We start from the raw sequence: 255 nt of genomic DNA, 5'->3' as shown, positions 1-255 counted from the left end.
CAGACCAATAAGGGGTCAGGTGATTTCTATGTAGATTCAGTATGTGTCAAGACAGTGTATGTGGTCAGAAGCACTCGGGAGAAAAACAAATGTCTAGCTTATGCATTTTTGTTCTGGAATGCATGATGAATCTGCTGTGTCTGTAGTACATGTAAACTGTCCACAGGCTAGGCTGACTCCAGTGTTAGAAGACTATAAGTAAAAATGTGCTCTTGTCTCAGTCTTAAGTATCCCAGAGACTGAAAATCCTTCTGT

The sequence above is a fragment of the Apaloderma vittatum genome, unplaced genomic scaffold (assembly GCF_000703405.1).
Source record: "Apaloderma vittatum isolate BGI_N311 unplaced genomic scaffold, ASM70340v1 scaffold2867, whole genome shotgun sequence".
Taxonomy (NCBI): Eukaryota; Metazoa; Chordata; class Aves; order Trogoniformes; family Trogonidae; genus Apaloderma; species Apaloderma vittatum.
Note: the sequence above shows the minus strand (reverse complement) of the source record.